Source organism: Berghia stephanieae, chromosome 3 (assembly GCF_034508935.2).
Source record: "Berghia stephanieae isolate SIO BIC M18660-M18661 chromosome 3, UCSD_Bste_1.3, whole genome shotgun sequence".
Taxonomy (NCBI): Eukaryota; Metazoa; Mollusca; class Gastropoda; order Nudibranchia; family Aeolidiidae; genus Berghia; species Berghia stephanieae.
In genome coordinates this window covers 72,489,609-72,512,584 of record NC_088362.1, presented here as the reverse complement: position 1 = coordinate 72,512,584, position 22,976 = coordinate 72,489,609, and positions in this window count along the sequence as shown.

Genomic DNA, 22,976 nt, shown 5'->3' with positions numbered 1-22,976 from the left:
TAAAGAGATGACAAACTTCAATTGTATGTGAGAAGGAAAGAATGGAATTTGTTACTTTAATTATTTCTTATTACTTTTGTTTGCTTGTTTTTTTTCTTTTTGTTTTTTTTCCCATTTTGTTTTTGTTTTATTTTTTTAAATACCCACTGTGCCAGAAAAAAGGGACAAATAATTATTATAAGATTTTGGTGCCGTATTTATTATTTATTGTGATGTACAGAAGCGTGAGCCATAAATTGTGCTATGATTGATAAAGTATACTTTAATAATTTTGATTGGTCATATTGTTCCTTTGCTACTACAGTAGCAACAACGACGACGACGATAACAAGAACAACAACAAAAGCAACAACAACAACAAAAGCAACAACAACAACAACAACAACTACTACTACTACTACTACTACTACTACTACTACTACTACTACTACTACTACTACTACTACTACTACTACTACTACTACTACTACTACTACTACTACTACTACTACTACTATACTACTACTACCACTTATACTACTACTACTACTACTACCATTACTACTACTACTACTACTACTACTACTACTACTACTACTACTACTACTACTACTATTACAACTACTACTACTACTATTACAACTACTACTACTACTATTACAACAACAACTACTACTACTACTACTACTACTACTACTACTACTACTACTACTACTACTACTACTACTACTACTACTACTACTACTACTACTAAATCATAACATCATCATCATCATCACCACAACCACCGCCTCAATAATAACATCGCACCGCCACCAACATTATTATATAATTTTAAATAGACGCTGTCCAAAAAAATAAATAGACGTCTATATATATCAAATACAAATACAAAATAAACACAAACCACACCACACATTACCTGAGCACAGCTGCCATTATGTTCACATCTGATGTGTAAGTTTTAAACAACTCTAAACTCATACGATTTATTATTGATTTTTAAAAATGCCCCAGCGAGTATAACTTGTATTCAATTAGAATAACATTGAAACAAAATGTAATCATTAACGAATCTATTGTTTTTTTTTTCATGGTTAACATCTGCTGTTGTGGTGATATCGATACAAATAATTCATATTATGTAGGCATACTTCAAAGCATTCTTTCAAGTCCACCTAAAATCACTATAATAATATGGGTCAGTTTACATAGTTATATCTTCTAAGGTAAAATTATCGTGTAGTGGTTATGCCACTTAAGTTGAAATCGGAAAATTTGGGGTTCGGATCCCACGGGCATTCCTTATTCCTTAAGACCCCAATTTTCTCTATTGTTTATACTTAAATAAACAGATGGGAACCGGGGGGGGGGGGGGGGGGGGGGGGGGGGGGGGGGGGGGGGGGGGTGTTAGAGATTTCATTTTTTAGAGTTTGTGATCAGTTTAGAGATTTATTAAAATCAATTGATTATTTGAAGAACAACCTCCCACCCCCCCCCCCCCTCTCTTTACTGAAAAACATGTAAAAAAAATTCTGTTTAAATGAGCCTCAAGTAAAGTTTTTTCTTTATTTACTGACCCACAAGTAACGTTTATTTTTTAGAATGTATATTTTCTAAGCAACAAGTTTTCTGTCGTTTTTTATATAAAACCACAAGTAGCATTTTTCACAGTTTGATCTCTGACTGTTAAAGTTTGTTTAAAGTTATCAATGCGTTTGGTTAAGTTTAAGGCTTAAAGTTCACACATCCCACCCCACAAAGTTTGTTACAAGAAAAATATCTTTATGATGTTGATTGGTTACTGTAAATGGATTGTTATTCTTTATAAAAGGATCTATTATAATAATAAGGCATTATGAAATGCAAGAAAATAGATAATAAAGAAAAAGAAAATCTATATAAACTGATCAGAAATACGACATTTCAGGGAGCGTAAGGGGCGGTTTCCTGGGGTCTCCTTTTTGTTTTCCTCTTTCACTTTCTAAAACAAAAATAAACTCCCCCCCCCCCCACCTTACAAAAAACAAAAACAAAAAACAAACAAAACGGTAGTGATTTTTTAAAAATAATTTGTAATCCTATCTTTTATATCTTTGGTTAAAAATTCAGATTACGGTATTCAATCCACTCCGACATAATATAACAGTTTGAGACGGTAGGTAATAAATTATGTTTGAGCGTCATGTTGTTAGTTGTAAATAATATAATTTAATTCTAATTGCTATCGTTATCACCATTTGAACAAAATGGATGCATTCTCTCTACAATGTGTAATAGTAATAATAATATTATTCTTTATATCTGATTGTGATTTCACAAAATAATTTGCTTATTGATTATCATTACGATTATTGTCATCTCTATTTATAATTAAAATTTGATGATATCTTTAACAGTTTTGTTATGCTTTTTTATTTTTACACTTGTTTATTTATTCTACCACAGTGAATTTGGGAAATTGATTGTCAACTTCTTAGGGTTTTTTTTATAGAATTTTTTTTCTTCTTGTCATACTTGGAGGTGTTGTGGTATGGCATTCAGCTTTTGGCCAATCGGTCCCAGGCTTGAGTCTCTCTATTTGTGAACAGCGCAAAGTCGTGTATTTTGTAACAGGATCTTTATATTTTCTAATCAAACACGGGGGAGGGGGGGGGGGGGGGCAATGAGTACAAGGGCACAGCAAAATTGTCTCTTTTTGAAAATTAAGAGTATAATAGTGTCTCATAGATTCCATGCCTTTTTCAAGATGTCGGGTCGTATATCACCATCTTTTATTTTTTGTCCATCAAATCTTTGCTCATCGTACCCTTGTCAGCTTTCTCTAGGACATTTTTATTGCTGATGTGGTCTTGCCTTTTCATCTTGAACATACTCATCATGCTAAGATCTGCATATTATTATGATCGACATGTATTTTCTGTTACACAATCAGTGTCTGGTTCTTCGAGATGTCGTGTCCTATTTGACCACTCCTCTGTACATTGTACCCACCATAGCTTTTACAACGACATCTTCATTGCTGGTGTGTTTTTTTCCCCATCAAATCTTTGCTCATTATAGCATTGCCAGCTTTCTCTAATGTAAATGCTGCTGCTCGAAGCTCAAAGAAATAAATAACAATGTGAAATTAAATGTAAGCTTCAATTTACTTACGAAAACAGATGAAATTGACGATTCGGGTTTCCCCTTTATCAACAAACTGGATGAATGAAACGCTACATATTATCTCATTCATCTGTAGTGTTTCATTCATCCTGTTTGTTGATAAAGGGGAAACCCGAAACGTCCGTTTTACCTGTTTCACCTGTTTTCGTAATTAAATTGAAGCTTACATTCAATTTCACATTGTTATTTACCAGCTTTCTCTAGGACATCTTTATGATATGGTCATATATATTGATATGGTCCACATCATTATCAAACACTTCGCGGGTCACTTTGCTTATATATCCAATTGGGTTCCCGTCGTGCAGGGCGGTCTTGAGCAAAATCACCTCGCTCTAGCTCAATTCGCGACGCTGTACAGTTAACTAACGCCTGGATAATTCCTGTTTTCCCTTGGGATAGACCCTGAAGAAAAATGTCCCCATGGAGGTGTAAGAAACTTTATGATCACCATAAGACGGAGCATTGGAGAAGAAATCACAATAATTTTGTTTTCATTCTTTTTTTTTAAAGGCCATGACGAATAAAAACTTCATTGATAACATCTGGGCTAATTGATGATTCTTAAAAACTACCTTTTAAAATTGAAAAGTTGAAATTAAAAATCGAAATCATTAAGATATGAATATGACAAATTATGTCGATGTGTTTGTAACTATCAAAACAAATAAATTCTTTATATTAAGACTGTTTATATATCAATTTCTTATGTTGCATAAGGCATAACATCACTCTACCTCGTACCCCAATTCCGAATTGGGTTACAAATGAAGAATCACGCCGTGACTGTCAGTTCACGTTCGACTGTCAAGAAGGCTGGACGCGTCTTGTTTTGTCTATTTAATGCAAACCATTGTGTTAATTTTTCCTTTCCTTATGGATTTTAACTGTTATTAGACCTGTGACATACAATTCCCATGGAGCATATTATTTAACACTGTTTAAAGGGAGCTTAATGATTTAAACTTTTGAAGAAAATGTTTTAAATACTTTAATAAACAATTTGGAGCCAGATAAAGTTGAAGAGTTGAATAGGGAAATTTCTACCCGGGGGAGAAAACTAAAACAGTTCCCATAACATCTCCCGAGGGAGTGTTAATTCATACAAAAGTATATTACTAACACTGTGAAAGTGGTGCTTAATGGTTAGCCTTTAAGAATATAAGATAAGATAAGAGTTCAATGATCTATTCATACTTAAATGTCAGGCAATTTTTAGCACGTCACGACACAAATGCTACACAAAAAAATAATGTTAGGACAAAAATAGATAAAAATAACCCCCCCCCCCCCCCCCCCACCTCAAAAAAAAAAAAAAAAAAAAAAAGAAAAGTAAAAACAGACAAACCGAAAAACCACCCAAAAAACCCCAAAAAGAAACAAACCCAACGAATCAACCAATACACAAAGCAAAACACACACATACACACACACACACACGCACAATACAAGAAACCCCCCCCCCAAAAAAAAAAAAACACAATAACCTCCACCCTCAAAACAAATAAAACCCAGCCACAGTACAAAACAAACAATATAAACAAATTAAAGAAATAAAGCGGTCATCACTAACGAATGTTTTGTGACACAAACGCAATGTAATATAATAATAATTTAATATAATAAAATGCATTCGCTCTCTCTCTCTCTCTCTCTCTCTCTCTCTCTCTCTCTCTCTCTCTCTATCTATCTATCTATCTATCTAGCTCTCTCTCGCTCTCTCACACACACGAATACACACACAATCACACACAGAGACACAAACACTGAAACACACAGACGTAAAATCATCAAATGTTAATTTTTATTTCACTGACTCAAACAATTTTACACAATTTGTAATAAATCTGCATTCTTGACAACAACAATTACTTTACATCACACGCACAAACACACTTTCAACACACACACACACATACTCACACACACACACATACACACATACTCATACACACATACTCACATACTCACACACACACATACATACACACATACAACACACACACACACTCTCACACACAAACAACACACACACACACACATACACACAAACACTATAATTCGATATGCAATCGATTTGTAGGCCCTATTTTACGAATGTATAACTTGAAATCCATTTCGTCAAACTGGTAATGAGTCGGAATGAACAAGTTAAAGAAAAATGAATTAAAAGTCAAAATGATCATAACTTGGACAGATCCCGATAACTCATTTGATAGAGCACTCACTTCTGGGAACCGAGATTGATCTCGTGGGTATAAACGAGATTCTTTTTTCTTCTGACCCTTTTTCCACTTGCAGTGATTGGGTAGCTGGGTCTGTTAGACCTGGTGGAAAGTACTTTGCAATAGACTAGCGTAGCAAGCTTCAACAGTCATGACATCACTTCTTTCGTATTGACGCATGGTAACTTAGTAACTGGCTTTAAACTATCGGAACAATGGCGGACGCCCTTATGAAATATTTCTCCGACGAGCATAAAAGTGTATCCAGAGGAGAAAAACATTATATTTATGATCATGTTTTGACTTTTATACATTCTGATCACATGAGACGTGAAAAGTTCTCGCCAGCATGATGAATAAAAAGTACCCATTTTCTTTGTTTAGAATCAGGCTGCTCGCCGTTGCTGGGTGACGTGACATCAGACTTGAATCCAATTGCCATCGTACATTTCATATGCTCTAGAAACCGGGATAAGACACTTAGATAACCACGCCTCTCGGACAGTCGTCATAATGTAAACAGTGATTGGTAAACATAGCAAACTATACAGGATTTACTATCGGTGGTATGTGTCTAAGTAAAATACCCACTGGTCTACCACTTGATCAATAGAACCTACACAGAAAACTATGGGTAAGTTTAAAGGTTTATGATATGAAAATTGTGTGATAACTAGTCACCCATTTGGCAGTATAAAAAATACGTATGCACGCACACACACACGCACACACACACACACACATAATATATATATATATATATATATATATATATATATATAATTAATATGCATCCGCGATATATAACACATCAACCCGAATGGTAACTATTTAATGCAATAATGTAACCTGCCTAAATAATAAACTTATTATACCGTGTTGTCAAAATGTGTTATAAATTAACTCCACATTTCTCACGTAATCCACATAGTGTCACAAACAAAATTCTGTGCGGGAGCTGGGCCCCGAGTTTATGTAAACGGACTAGATTTAGTAATTGACTTAAAAATCGAATTTTATTAACGTTTTCTAGTCTCTGACTAGCGAGGCTCTTGCATAACAGTGGGCGTTGTAAGGACGATGACTAATTCGGCTATTTTGTGTTGGTAACATCAAGCTCTCTATATAGTACAAGATGGCAGGTAATACTTTCAACGCAAAAGATTTCCATTGAGGAAATTAGTAACTCATCTGGTATAGATAATATTTCGTTCCGTTTCATATTTGAACTTACTTTTGTCATGAATCAAATCACGTGATAATGACTGTCGACTGATCAGACTACAATCATGTCCGCGGTCGACTGTCAATTCTTTATTCAGGGCAATGAAAGTTTCATTGTAACTTTTTAACAATTATCTTATAGTATGAACTATTTTTGAAAATTACGGTAGTTATCATATCGTTTAGTAAAACTAGCCGTATAAACATTGAAGTTGTTTTATTTTTGACCCGAAAATTTAAAATAAAGTATATTTTGGCCCTGCAATCAACCGCTGACCGTGAACCGAAAACCATAACCACCTTAAGTGCATGTCTATCACGCGGAATAAACAGCCCACATATTATCCTGAGCATCACTAAAAATTTTTACACAAATGTTTGAAAAAAATGCTTTGTGTCGTCAGCTTTTTGCGATGCAATACCAGCGTGTCAAAATATTGTGAGTAATATTCACTAACTGGGCTTGATCTATTTGTGTGTTTGACATTTACTGAGGCGAGATCTCATGCCTTTTCGTACAGGAAATAATAAATAGTCAAGGGAACGAAACAGGGTAACTGGCAGGAAATATTCTGATTGGTTAGTAATACGATTCAATAGTCTGATGTCACGCCGCCTGGCAACGGCGGCCATCTTGGTTCTAAACAAATAAAATCATTTCTTTTTATTTTTCATGCTGGCTAGAACTTTTCATATGCCTTGTGATCAGAATGTGTAAAAGTCAAAACATGATCAAATTTATGGGGTTTTTTTTTCCCTCTGGCTACCCTTTATGCTCGCCGGAGAAATATTTCATTCGGGCGTCCGCCATTGTTCCGATAGTTTAAAGCCAGTGTTACTAAGTTACCATGCGTCATTAGGAAGGAAGTGACGTTACGACTATTGAAGACTATTAGGAACGGGCGAAGCATCAATGAGATTCGGGGTTTTTAGTTTTAGTTTTTACTCACAAAAATTTGCACTTTTGACGATCTGCACTTATTTTAGAGTTTTTTTTTCAAGCCAGTGTCAGTAGCAACAGGACACTGCTTGCCTATGATTCGAAATCGTCGTATTTTCCTTCCGAATCGAAGCGCTCTCAATCTAAAATAAATATTTGCTGTGGTGTCCATGCTATGCATGATGTGTTCAAGTAACTCAGAGTAAGTTTAAAATCCGGCCTCAGGAAATGACTAAAACTTGGCCAAACTTAGTCTGATGATGCAGTGCTTTATGTCTTGGACTTGATTGGTCAGCTCACATAAAATCCGATTTTTTTCAAGTCCTTGACTAAAGTCAGAGACTAAGCGCTTGTCCGCGTTCCTAAAAACGGACACAGATGTGTGTAAGAGCTTACAGAATTTTACCTACATCGCTTAGGCTCTTATGCAATTAATATATTATGTAATCGTGAAGCGCTTTGTAACCTTGGCGCTATTGAAATGCTCTCATCATCATCATCATCATCATCATCATCATCATCATCGTTCAAGAAGACAAGCTTACTATTCAATTATTTGAAGAGGAAATGTGGAAAAATATTATATAATTTTATTAGAAAAAGTGATAAATGGTGACCCACGGCCTCAAAACAGTATTTCTGCGAGGATGAACCAGATGCGATATAGGGACATAATGTGCGGCTATGTGGTCTTGTGGTATGACACTCGCTTTCGGATCGGAAGGTCCCCGGTTCGAGCCTCGCTCGGCGCATAGTTAACAGCATTGCTATCTCAGAAACGTTTTTTTTTAATCGCTTTGTAGTCGTCATATCTCGCTCTAAATGTTACGTGTTTCTGTTTGTCAAGGACGTTTTATTGAGCGCGTTGAGCTCTATAATAAAATATAAAAGCTCAAGTTAAAAAAAAAAAATTGAAATGACAAGAAATGAGAAATGTTAGTGTTTTGTCGGATTAATATAATATTTATATTCATTCTCCTCAATGAAATATAAAAATCTATTCCAAGTATCATAACTTTTGAAAACGAATTCAATTTTTAGTTTGTAAACCATCTCAACATGATACCGTATTTGAAACGATTGGTCACAATTAAGGTCTTAAAAACATAAGTTGTTTTCTTTTCCCACTACCCAACTTCCGGCATTCTGTCTTTCCATTCTTCCTTTTAATCTGTCCATCCATTCATTCATTCACTCCTTCATTCAATCATCCATTCATTCATTCATTCATTCATCCCTCTTCAATGTATATGATATCGTTACGCCGGTGGTACCAGTGATTATGAAAGCAGCAGTATCGGCGGTATCAATGCCAGAGAAAAAAGTCAGTGGACCGGAACGAGGGCCACCACTCACGGGTCGCTTGACTTATTGAATCGTAGCGATTCCCTGAAAGTTATCAATGGATGTTCGTTCTTCTTGTCGTGTTTAACACACACACACACACAACACACACACACACACACATACACACACTCACAGTCACACGCGACGCTATCACACATTTTGTATACACGGATATTGATATGATACTTACAAACACACACTTACACACACATACACACACACACGCACACATCAACGGTGTGCAATGCGCCGAAATTATTACCATCTAATAGATCATTATTATACTTATTATAAAAGTCTATTTAATACTGACTTGAATACAATGATAGAGAAACAATAAAAAACCATTGAATAAATAAAACGAATATATTTACAAAAGAACGTGAAATAAAGATGGCAATATAGAACACGTGTATAAATAGATAAAGATCCCTTTATTAATCTCAAGAGGGAAATGTGTCTGTAGGGGAAGACTGGAATAACCCAGGCGTCAACCGCAGGGCAGCGCCGCATATTGAGCGCGGGGGGGGGGGGGGGGTGACATGCTCACAATGCAGCGGCCAGTAATCGAACTTAGTACTTTTTGGTAACGAAGCAAAGACCGTACCGCTGAGCCACGCTGCTATGTTTGGCTGAGGTTTTATTTTTTATTCTTTACTTTTTAATTTCTCTTATTTAAAATTTTGTTGTTTTTGTTTTTATTTATTTATTTATTTATTTATTTATTATTATTATCATCATCATTTTTATCATTAATAGCATTATTATTATTATTATTATTATTATTATTATTATTATTATTATTATTATTATTATTATTATTATTATTATTATTATTATTATTATTATTATTATTATTATTATTTAAACGACCCATTTCTTTATCTTAATAAATATTTTTTTGTAATGGTTCATATATTGAGAAAAGTCCGAAATAACCATGACTCCAGACACAGTACAGCGCTACAAAGTAAGCAATAGTGAATAAGTGTGCTGTTCGATGGGAAAAACATTAACGCAAGATTTAGACCGCGGGGATTCAAGGTGGAGGTGCAATGCCATATCTACTCAACCATTGAAAATTATCGTGTTACTACTTAACGTTACCCAACCAAATCAAAACACCATCAGAAACCTCTTGTTTACATTTACAATAACCTAAAACTAAATTGCTGTATATTGAATACCACCCCCCCCCCCCCTCCCCAACCCAACAGACTCACATCCGCTCAACCTGACATTCCACAAACCTCAAGTTAGAGATTTCGGGTTTAACAAATTTGATGAATCTCTCTCTTCGGTTTTCCGTAAGAAACGTCTTTAGTGTGTTTCACGTTCAAATATATTACTTTCACATTGGCAAGTTTTCCTATTTACACACTATAGATAGAATGCGGTTGGCCAAGGAGTTCACAACATTGCCATCCGGAAGTATAAAGGACCAACACACAAACTCTGTGTAACCATGAACTTTTATAGTCTGGTTAATACAGTTTAGTGAGAACAACTCACAAACGCGGATGGCAAAAACAATAACAAAGGCCTGAGTGACGTCATCTGCATACTATCTATATTCTGAATAGCATTAATTAAAAATCTACCATGCAACGTGACACATTCTTATGTCATGAGTATTGACACACGAGTGTAAATATGATTTATTTATGATTGAAAGCATGATAATACTGATAATATTCAAATCAAATATTCATTAGATCATTAGATTGCACCTACTCAAATAATCTATTTTAGTATTACCATTCTCTACTGTGCCTTAATCTGAAAAAAAAAAACAAAAACAAAGCAAAACAAAACAAAAAGCAAGTTTTAAAAAATTAGGTCATAAAATTCGTCCTTCTAATATTAATCGATAAAATTGAGCCTCGACTTGTCAAAAACTCTCAAACCCGGGAATTCCGAAAGTCCAGATTTGAGAGGTTTGTTTTTTTTTTTTCCAAAGAGAAGGGTCATTTTACTTAATCGATATTTGAAGGACGATTTTTTATTTCTGGCCAAATTTTAAAAACGTGTTTATTCAAAGTACGACTGTGTTCCAACAACCGATGATACGCTTCAAAAGACCAACGAACCAATTTTCGATTTCTGAAGCCACGTATTTATACTAAATCTAGCGATTGACGATAATCATTAGCTTGTGTGTCATTATTACGATACCCATGAAATCGTTCGGTACTTACAATATAAAATAGAATAACACCATACTCCGCCCCCCCCCCCCCCCCCCCCCCCCCCCCTACCCCAACCCTCATCGTCTACCTCTCTATTCTTACCCAAAAAAAAATTAAAAAATACAAACAATCTCAAAGACATAAAATTAATATATAAAATGAAAAGAACAGTCTAAGAACACCTGGCCATAAACATTATCTCTTTCCCTACCATTCCCCCCCCCCCACCCTCTCTATCATATACATACACACACACACACACACACACATATATATATATATATGTGTGTGTGTGTGTGTGTGTGTGTGTGACCAAACTGTTAGGGATAAAATCAAATTAATAGAAATATTGAATAAAGAAAGAATAAAAAAATTTAAAAAAACAGGCTGCGACAAAAGCAGTCAAAACAAATTAAAGACACTTTCCCTATCCTTTCATGCTGAACTAACTAAAAGTGTCTGGCATCAAAGTAAAAAGAAAATTGAACACCACTACCTTGGCCTACGCCAGAGTTTTTAATTACAAATTGTTAACTCTTTGAGGTCGAGGTTTGATTTTATTCGTACCTAAACTGACATTCAATCTTAACGATTTCACCTCATGTTCGGTTACAGCGACTGGACTTTTGGACTTCATTGACCCCTAATACTGATCTTTAAACGAAAACGTTCTATACTATGGATCGGATTAAACAAGCAGAAGGGAAAGATATGATTATTTTTTTAAGAATATTAGTTTCGTCGTCAAAGGGTTAATTACAAACTGTTAGGAGATCAATACTGTCGCTTTTGTCAGGATATCGACACCACATTCAACCACCACTACACTAGTCTTGCCAAACTTCAATAAAATACATTTTCTACTATTTTGGCTTTTATAAAAGGTTACCCAAATATCAATTTATTAAAATGCCTAATTTACTAGCAAAATAGTTAAAATTTAATAATTAATTGAAGTCTCAAGATTTTGATATTTTTAACAAGTTGAGGGTCGTTTTAATCGATCTGTAACTGAATGTTAAAAGTGTATTGTTTTCTGGCCAAAATACTTTATTTTTAAATTACTGTGTTTTGTAAAAGTCTGCCAGAGTTAAGGACAACTAGTTGTATCGATGTCACCCCACTGGGTGCCGCCACTGACATAGTGGCAATCGCCCATGGCAAATTGAAATGAGTGCCTTTTGTTTTAGGTTTTGGGGGGAATTGGATCAAGAGTTAGTCAGTTGTTGAAAATGACACCTGCAAGTAAAGACAAAAAGACAAAAAAAAAAAAAAAAAAGAAAAAAAGAAAAAACGAAAATATAAACAACAATAATGCTGATCTCTGAAAAATAAACAAAAAGGAAAGAACAGATTTTTTAAAAATAAAAAAAATTGGGGTAGACAACTCATCCCTAAAATAGAGATCGATATAAATGATTTTTTGGTTATTGCCAAGATGAGGGTAATTTAAATTGATCGATATTTGAAGGACGAGGTTTCTGGCCAAATTTTAAAATAGGGTCTTTCCAGAATACGGCAGGTGATTAAAGGAGTGTGTTTTGTTTTAGATTTTTTGTTTGTTTTTTTTTTTGTTTTTTTTTGTTTTGTTTTTTAGTTGTTTTTTTGGGGGGGAGGGGGGGGGTGGTTGTGGTATCAATAATTAGTCAGTTGTTGAATGTGACACCTGCAAGTATAATACAGAATAATAACAACAATTCTGCAATTATCTGAAAAGAAAAACATATTTTTTTAAAAAAAATGTAGCCAGAAAACTCGTTCTTCAAATATTGAGCGATTTAAATGACCCTCATCTTGTCAAAAAACATTCAAGCCGGAGACTTCACTGAATTCCCAGGCTTGAGAGTTTTTGACAAGGTGAGGGTTTTTTTCAATCGATCGATATCATTTGAAGAACGAGTTTCCTGGATAAAATTTAAAAAAAAACAAAACGATTTTATTTTTCAGATTGCGGCAAAAATGAAGTTGGCTGTGAAATTGAAATTAAATTCGGGCCACACACGTAATCACAAAGAGTAAACATGTAACATTTCGTCTCAAAACGGCATTATGTCCGATTGACCGGATAGAATGCAATAGAATTAGGGAGAGAGGGAGAAAAAAAAAAGAAAGAAAGAAAGAAAGAAAGAGAGAGAGAGAGAGAGAGAGAGAGGGAGAGAGGGAGAGAGAGAGAGAGAGAGAGATAGTCAGATAAATAGAGAGAAACGGGGGGGGGGGGGGGGCGGAGATAGATAGATAGATAGATAGATAGATAGATAGATAGATTAGATATATAGATATAGATAGATAGATAGTATAAATATATATATATATATATATATATATATATATATATATATATATATATATATATATATATATAGTAAAGATAAAGAAATATATAAGAAGAGAGAGAGAGAGAGAGAGAGAGAGAGAGAGAGAGAGAGAGAGAGATAAAGAAAGAAAGAGAAAGGTGGAAGGAGAGAGAGACATATAGAAAGAAAGATGGAGAGAGAGAGAGAGAGAGAGAGAGAGAGAGAGAGAGAGAGAGAGAGAGAGAGAGAGAGAGAGAGAGAGAGAGAGAGAGAGAGAGAGAGAGAGAGAGAGAGAGAGAGAGAGAGAGAGAGAGCAAGAGTATCGTTATGGGTGGTATTGAAAATGTACTGTATTATTGAACAGCGTGACGGTGAGTGGTAATTTATTTGGGTCACGGGAATTCCCGAAGGAGTCTGGGTAAACTCCAATAATTATTGGTTCTCTTGTCTCTCTCTGTCTGTATGTCTGTCTTTATCGTTGTTTATTTGTTTGTGTGTTACGCGTTTGTATGGATTCAACAATTTTGTCCACATTCCAGGTATACATTTATTTTCTTTTTATATTTTAATAACCAATACAAAGACACAGGTATAAAACTATTTATTCCTATGCTCTTGTGAGAGATCACAATAAACATTCCAGCAGCCATAAATGATACGTGATGACGTCACAGTGTTGTTTATCGTTGGGGGGAGGGGAGGTTGCCATCCAGATTGGTGGTGATCAGTTTTTACTTCATATTTGTGTCCTTTCGTCTCAAAACGGTATTATGACGGGATGAAGGACACCTTGAAAACTGAATTAAGAATTAAAATTACATGAAACATTAATGGAGAGAGAGAGAGAGAGAGAGAGAGAGAGAGAGAGAGAAAGAGAGAGAGAGAGAGAGAGAGAGTGAGAGAGAGAGAGAGAAAGAGAGGGTAAAAGTGAGAGACAGAGAGATAGAGAGTGTGTGTATGCGTGTGTGTGTGTTGTGTGTGTGTGTGAGAGAGAGAGGGAGAGAGAGAGAGTGAGAGAGAGAGAAAGAGAGGGTAAAAGTGAGAGACAGAGAGATAGAGAGTGTGTGTATGCGTGTGTGTGTTGTGTGTGTGTAGAAGCAGGGAGAAGAGAAGAGAAGAAAGAAAGAAAGAGAGAGAGAGAGAGGGAGAGAGAGAGAGAGAGAGAAAGAGGGGGTAAAAGTGAGAGACAGAGATATAGAGAGTGTGTGTATGCGTGTGTGTGTGTGTTGTGTGTGTGTGAGAGAGAGCAGAGAGAGAAGAAGAAGAAAGAAAGAGAGAAGAGAGAGAGAAGAGAAGAGAAGAGAGAGAGAGAAGAAAGAAAGAAAGAGATAGAGAGAGAGAGAGAGAGAGAGAGAGAGAAGAGAGAGAGAGAGAGAGAGAGAGAGAGAGAGAGAGAGAGAGGGGGGGGGGTGCCATACTGTTGAATACCACTCGTCTGTCTTTACTCTAGTCATGTATCGTCATTGACAGCGGTGCTTTGATGCTATATCGAGTTCTTTATAACATTACATTATTAACCGTCCCAGAGACGGGGGAAGGCGAAAGGTACAGGGGCGCAACAGGGAACAAAAATGAAGAAAAACGCAACAAAAGAAACAACTGGTTCCTATTTCAGTGGAAGTATAAATCCTATCTTCTGGAGGACTGAATACATACCTTCTTGATCTTCTGGTTTCAGAGTGTTGCTATCTTCTTTTCTAGTCTAAATATATGCTGGTCGCCAATAACGATTCAAAAAAAAAATAATTGAGCTTTTATATAGCGCAATATCCACTAAACGTGCTCAAAGCGCTTAACAAGTGGTCCCTGGTCAACACCAACATTTTACATGTAGGACGAGGCATAACGCCTGTTAGGCGATATTACACTTTTTCGGACAAAGACAACGCAGTTACCGACCAGGTACTCATTTTACACCTGAGTACGGTGAGAGAATGTAAGTGAAGAGTCTTTTCCAAGGACTCAACGATACGCCGAGCGCGAGTCTCGAACCCAGGACCTTCCATCCTTGCTCTTTTACGTCTCGTTATCCTTAGAGCTACTACAATAGTTTTGCCACCTTATGATTCAATATGTAATCTATTCATTATTGGTCTTCAAAAGACTAGTTCCTAACACACTTCCAAGGATCTTGGAACCGGAAAAGTAGAAGGTGTGACGTCACGACTTTTCTCCCTAATGAAATTAATCATTGTAGACAAATACCACCAAAGGAAAATTAATCCCTTTGAAATTGAACATCAAGATTTTTAAAATTAAACATTAATTGAATTTTTATCAGTCTCAGAGGTGGGAAATAGACCAAATGTCAACAAGTCAATGAACCAATCAGCGATAATAGTACACAATACCATGTCGGTGACCCACGTAAGCAGCTAAATCAGTCAGCCCAACAGTTTGTATGTATTCATCATAATAGATAGAATGAAGTTGAGGTCACTCGGGTCTTTGTTATTGTTTATTTTTTATTTTTTTTTTTGCCATCCGCGTTCATGAGTAATTCTCACTAAACTGCATTAACCACACTATAAATGTTTATACTTCCGGATGGCAATGTTGTGAGCTTCTTAGCCAAACGCATACTATCTATAGAGAAATTGATGCTTCCACTCTATAAAGGTAACATGACCTTTTGTTACTATGATTGGCAATCTATTGACATAGATGCTTTTAAAAAAATACACTATTATCTTATTTTTTAAAATCTCGTGTTATTCTATCAACATACAGTGTATACACTTTTGAAAATTACATCAGTTATCATATTATTTCATTAAAACTAGTCGAATAAACATTTCAGTGCTTATATTTTTGACTCGAAGATTTAAATAAAGTATATTTTACCCCAGATATCAACCCGATTACCGAGAACCGACAGTCTGTCGCCACCTTTAGAACATACCATGGAGCCGAATTAGCCTGTCCGATAAGTTTGAGGGCTTTATCACAATATTTTGAAACAGTAATGAGATGTATTCCATTCCCACATATGACGACATCCTGTTTTTAAAATGAGAGGAATGCTCTGGATCTGTTAGGCTGACTATTTTGGGTAACAGAAGTGAAACTAAATTGGTTCTGACCCAAGCCAAAGTCTGCCTTCCAATGTTTACCGTCCAGTAGTACAGTGGCCCAACAGAATCTGACCAAGTTTAAACACAAACGCTTTAAGAGTAGGACATAGACATAGCAACAACAACAAAAAAGAATAAAAATTGAGACTTTTTATAGAGCATTGTCAACTAAAAGTGCTTAAAGAGCTTTACAAGGGGTCCCGAGCCAACAGCAACACTAAACAAGTAGGACGAGACATGGAGCCTGTTAGATGATATTGGAATTTCTTCCGACAGAGACAGCGCTGTTAACGACGAGTCCTCATTTTACACCTGAGAAAGTAAGTAAAGAGTCTTTTCCAAGGACTCAACTATGCGCCCCTTAGAGAGAGTGACTCGAACTATAGACCTGAAGGTCCTAAGGCGAGTGTCATAAGACCATATAGCCGCACATTTGGATTAGGAGAACATTGGATGAATCTTATGCTACGCAAGCAACCAGCCCAACTTTAACTCTCTTCTTTTTATAGTTTCCTTGTTTGTTTATTTCCCCCCTTAAAATCAAAGCAGGGTGTATAGTAGTAGGACGAAGACAAACTGTAAAATCAATTGACACAAACGGTCCGTGGTCGTCAGCGTTTCTTCCTATCGTCTGTCGTGTTCAATGGCATTCATGACTTCTCACTCTGGCAAAGAAAGGCTTTTTGTTTCCGGTATTTTTTTCCTTTTTCAAATTTCATTCTAAGCCTCAGCCCCGTAGGATTGAAATAAAATCCCCGAAATCCCATTGCAGACTAGAAGAATAAGTCATTAATGGATACAGTTGACACGGCAGGCCACTTCAAGTCGCTATTGAATCATAGAAAATAGGAAGTCGCTCGTTCTCTCCCCCTCCCTCGTTCCATCCCCTCCTTTTTTTTTTATTCTTTTCTTTTATCACAGTGTGAAGACTTCTTTTTCTCTTTCCCCCTCTCAATGATTCCTCTCTCTCTCTCTCTCTCTCTCTCTCTCTCTCTCTCTCTCTCTCTCTCTCTCTCTCTCTCTCTCTTTCTCTCTTTCCCTTTGTCCGCCACCTCCTCCCCCCTCTCTCCCTCCCCCCCCTTCCCCCTCTCTATCCTAATATTTTTTAAGTTTTGAGTCATATACCGACAAAATGTATCTAGTGATGTTGACAACCCGTTTAAAATGATTTTCTTCAATCTACCCTTTAGTTGCAGAATTCGGTTTAACTCAAACCTGATATTAATCTCACATATTATACTGTTTTCGATAAACAGGCATTTTGACTTTATGAAAATGGACTATGTCTGCATCCAGACCTGATAAATGTTGCGACATCTAGCTAGTACTTGAATATGAATTCATTCTCCTCATTAAATAATTCAACCCAAAGTTTTATATTTGTAACCGATTTGAGGCGATAGGTCACAGCGGTACGGTCTTTGCTTCGTACCCAAAAGGTACCGAGTTCAATCACCAGCCGCTGCGCTGTGTGGCCTTGAGCAAGTCACCTCGCCCAAGCTCAATTTGCGTCGTTGCACTCCGGCTGACGCCTGGGTTATTCCAAAGAGCCTGGTGACATCACTTTCGTTCCGTCTACAGAGAGATAAGAGGAGAGTGAGTGTGTGTGTGTGTGTGTGTTTGTGTGTGTTTGTGTGTTTGGGTGTGTGTGTGTGAGGGAGAGATAGATAGATAAATAGATAGATAGATAGATAGATAAATAGATAGATAGATAGATAGAGAGAGAGAGAGAGAGAGAGAGAGAGAGAGAGAGAGAGAGAGAGAGAGAGAGAGAGAGAGAGAGAGAGAGAGAGAATATTATCATTTATAGATAGAACGAAGTTGACGTCACTCATGTCATTGTTATTGTGTTTTCCACTTTTATGAGTAGTTGTCACTAAACTGTATTAACCAGACTATAAAAGTTGATGGTTACACAGAGTTTGTGTGTTGGTCCGTTATACTTCCGGATGGCAATGTTGTGAACTCCTTGGCCAAGCGCATTCTATTTATAGATAGAACGAAGTTGACGTCACTCATGTCATTGTTATTGTGTTTTCCACTTTTATGAGTAGTTGTCACTAAACTGTATTAATGAGACTAAGTTCAAGGTTAAACATAATATTGTGTATAGATAGTATGCAGATGACGTCACTCAGGCCTTTGTTATTGTTTTTGCCATCCGCGTTTGTGAGTTGTTCTCACTAAACTGTATTAACCAGACTATAAAAGTTCATGGTTACACAGAGTTTGTGTGTTGGTCCGTTATACTTCCGGATGGCAATGTTGTGAACTCCTTGGCCAAGCGCATTCTATGTATTGGTCCGTTATATTTCTGGATGGCAATGTTGTGAGTTTCTTATGCAAACGCACAGAATCTATTTCAGTACCGTGTTCATGTGGATGGATGAACTTATTATGTTTTGTAAACAAAGATGTCACGCGCTATAGATAGAATGCGCTTGGCCAAGGAGTTCACAACATTGCCATCCGGAAGTATAACGGACCAACACACAACTCTGTGTAACCATGAACTTTTATAGTCTGGTTAATACAGTTTAGTGAGAACAACTCACAAACGCGGATGGCAAAAACCATAACAAAGGCCTGAGTGACGTCATCTGCATACTATCTATAGATAGTTCGAAGATGACGTCACTCAGGCCTTTGTTATTGTTTTTGCCATCCGCGTTTGTGAGTTGTTCTCACTAAACTGTACTAACCAGACTATAAACGTTCATGGTTACACAGAGTTGGTCCGGTATACTTCCGGATGGCAATGTTGTGCACTCCTTGGTCAAGCGCATTCTATCTATAGATAGAATGCGGTTGGCCAAAGAGTTCACAACATTGCCATCCGGAAGTATAACGGACCAACACACAAACTCTGTGTAACCATGAACTTTTATAGTCTGGTTAATCCAGTTTAGTGAGAACAACTCACAAACGCGGATGGCAAAAAACAATAACAAAGGCCTGAGTAACGTCATCTGCATTCTATCTATATTGTTTGCGATGCCGCATCCATACTATTGTAATGTGTATTATTTATGGAATGAGTTATTTAGAATTTTGTGTGTTTAGTGTCACTCACGTTTCAAATAACTAGATGTGAAACACACAGCCTTTGTTCACCCATACACGTCTATGCAATAATTTTGACACGGACATTTTCCGTGCTACATTTGAAGCTATGGAATTAGGTATAAAATTGCTTATTAATTTTCTTCCTGTAGCTGGTAATCTTTTAACTCCACTGAACCAGTTGTCGGACCAAGGCATTTAGATTAATGTATTTAGTTGTTGTTTTCAAACAGGGTTCCATATGGAATTTTTGAAACAACATAAATATAGTGATATAATATTACATCATATTATCATATCGTGAAAGGCAAAAGCAGTAAATCCTTGTAGTTTCTTTGATAAGACTTAATAAGTATGATTGAAAGCACTCATCAATCATTGTATAGATAGAAAATGCCGAGAGATCTTTTTAAAAATGCCAACAATTTGATAGCATTACTTTCACTGTTGAAATTTACATTAAAAGAGAAATTAAATCTTTATTTTTTAAACAACTCTCATGATTAAATGTGATTTAACGAGAGATTACTTGAAAGTGTTAGTTCTATAACCTGCCCTAGTGCATTTTTGGCCCTTTCTATGGGGCAGGTTATCTATAGAGTCAACTTGATTATTTCTCCTGAGAAGTTGTAATACTCTTCAACAGTCATGACGTCACTTCCCTCGTAATGACGAATGGTGACTTAGTAACTGGCTCTAAACTATCGGAACAATGGCGGACGCCCTTATGAAATATTTCTCCGATGAGCATAAAAGTGTATCCAGAGGAGAAAAACATTATAAATATGATCATGTTTTGACTTTTATACATTCTGATCACAAGACATGTTCTAGCCAGCATGAAGAAGAATAAGTACCGATTTTCTTTGTTTAGAACCACGATGGTCACCGTTGGTTTTTTTGGTTCGACAAATGGATGATGCCAAGTCTGCAAAGATAGATCATCATCAAGCCCTACTGCAACCTCCTCGTGGTGTCGAACGGTAACAGGTCAAGCTGGCCAACTGCAGAGGGCGACAAGAATAGGCAATGGCAAACCATTCTTGTAACTTTGCCGAGTTAACTGCATGAATAAGTCCAAAAAGTTAAACGGTGACAGCGTAAAGGGGAGCATGTTTTCACGGAAGACTGCTGCCTCGCTCGGTTGGGAGCGTGATGTTCGTCAGGTCACACCGAACCGTCAGCCAGTTACTAGGCGAAATAAATTTAACAAATGTGACAAAACCAAAATTGGGACATGGAATGTCAGGACCTGTGCCCAAAAAGGAAAACTAAACAACATTCTGAAAGAAATGAAACGGCTCCAAATAAATATTCTTGGCCTGGCAGAGATGAGATGGAAAGAGCAGGGAACCATGTCAAAACAAGAAAACAACATGACATATAAGATCATATGGAGTGGTGGAACCTCTTTCCAAAAAGGAGTAGGGATGATCTTAGACCAAAAATCAACCAAATTTTACAAAGGGCACGTAGCAATCTCAGACAGAGTTTTGCTGGTTAAGCTAAGAGGACCTGTAGTTGACACCAATATTATTCAAGTTTATGCACCAACAGAAGAGGCGACAGATGCAGATATGACAGAGTTTTACCATTCACTAGACAAAGCAAAACGAATGTGTAAATCACAAGAAGTCCTTATGGTAATGGGGGACCTAAATGCTAAGATTGGCAGAGGCAGAGATGGTGACATAATCGGACCACATGGACTCGGAGACAGAAATGAACGAGGAAACATCTGGGCAGATTGGTGTAGAACAAATAAATTAATGATTTCAAACACCTGGTTTCAACAACACCCAAGAAGAACCTGGACATGGCAATCACCAGGGGACAGAGCAAGGAACCAGATAGACTTTATAGCAGTATCATCAAGATTCAGAAATGGCATATTAAATTGCAAAACCTACCCAGGCGCCGATGTAGACAGTGACCATGTCCCAGTTGTTTGTACAATAAGGATAAAGTTTAAAGCTATTCAGAGAACAGCTGGTAGAATAAAGAGGGATTACAGGTTATGCAAAGACAATGGCATACAAACAAAAATGAGAGAAGAATTTGAAAATGCACTCATGATACAAAGCCAAAGTGAACCTGATAATGAAAAATGTGAAAAACAATTTGATATATTCCAAAAGTGTGTCAAAGCAACTGCAGAAAAGCATTTACCAATAGCTCAAATAAACAGCAAAAAGGAATGGATGACAAATGAAATTCTAAACCTATTTGAAGAAAGACGAAAATGCAACAGAGGGTCTGCAGAATACCAAACATTGAACAACCACATTAAATCCAAATGCATCGAGGCACACGAGAACTATCTAGACTGGAAATGCTGCGAAATCGAAAGAGAATACAAACCCAACCCCCAACAAGCTCACCAAAGAATAAAAGAACTATCAGGGAAAAGGAAAAGCAAAGCAGCAGGAAGTTGTATCCAAAACAAACAAGGGGAACTGCTATTTGAAGAACAACATATAGAAAACCGATGGGTAGAATACATAGGCGAACTGTACAATGATCCAAATAGAAATGAACCACCACTGAAATTCAAAGAACCATTAAGCGGACCAAACATCACCAAAAGTGAAATTGAACATGCCATGGAACGAATGAGGGATGGTAAAGCAACAGGCCCTGATGAAATATCTGTAGAGGTATTAAAAAGCCTAGGAGATCTAGCAATTGATGAACTTCACATATTATTCAACAATATATACAATACTGGGAAAATTCCAGAAGATCTCTGTAACTCTATTTTCATAGCAATACCAAAGAAAGCAGGTGCAGTCAGATGCGAAAATTTTAGAACTATAAGTTTAATAAGCCACATCAACAAAATACTGTTGCGTATAATTATCAACAGGCTAAGGAATAAGATTAACCCCGAAATCGCAGAAGAACAATATGGATTCCAACCTGACAGAGGGACAAGGAACGCAATATACCTCCTCCGTGTTTTAAGTGAAAGAGCTATACAGGTTCAGACCCCACTATACCTCTGTTTTGTCGACTACAAAAAAGCTTTTGATAGAGTACGCCACGAAGAAATACTAAAACAACTGCACTCCATTGGCGCTGATGAGAAAGACCTCAGACTCATGCAAACATTATACTACACCCAGCAGGCATCTATCAAAATCGGAAACTCTACAGGAAATTCCATTCCTATTAAGAAAGGAGTCCGTCAAGGGTGTGTTGCCTCACCAGATCTGTTTAATCTATACCAAGAAACAATCATGAGGGGCATAAATAATATGGAGGGAATAAAAGTGGGAGGTCACAACATAAATAATATAAGATACGCAGACGATACGGTACTCATTGCAACATCAGAAATCCAACTTCAAAAGATTGTTGACAAAGTGGTAGTAGATAGTGAAGCCAAGGGAATGGAAGTGAATATCACCAAAACGGAATGCATGGTAATACAGAAAAACCCCGAAAACAACAACACCTGCAATATAACGATT